Genomic DNA, 337 nt, shown 5'->3' with positions numbered 1-337 from the left:
TATTTGTAAGATGCCAATAGTGGGGTTCTTAATTCCTGTACAAATGGTATCAACCTCTGTTGGCGAATACTCGATTAAGCCTAGACCTATATGATTTTCTACGTATTAGTGTAATGACTTTCTTTTGACCTTGTTTGATTTTCTCACATATTGCTACTGTGTGTTTGTTACTTTACATGTATTTCTTTCTTTTTGGAGTGATTTGCCGTATACATTTATTTTGGACTAAGCTTTCTATAGCAAATTAAGTTCTTGTTTGTTTTTGAAAATGCAAATTAAGTGCTTGTTACTATTAATATTTTAACTTAATTTTCAAAAAACCCCTAAATTTATTAAA

This window comes from Theobroma umbraticum, unplaced genomic scaffold, assembly GCF_002168275.2.
Source record: "Theobroma umbraticum cultivar Fairchild unplaced genomic scaffold, ASM216827v3 scaffold_67.0, whole genome shotgun sequence".
Classification (NCBI taxonomy): domain Eukaryota; kingdom Viridiplantae; phylum Streptophyta; class Magnoliopsida; order Malvales; family Malvaceae; genus Theobroma; species Theobroma umbraticum.
The sequence above is the reverse complement of the archived record's forward strand: the minus strand, read 5'-3'. Positions refer to the sequence as shown.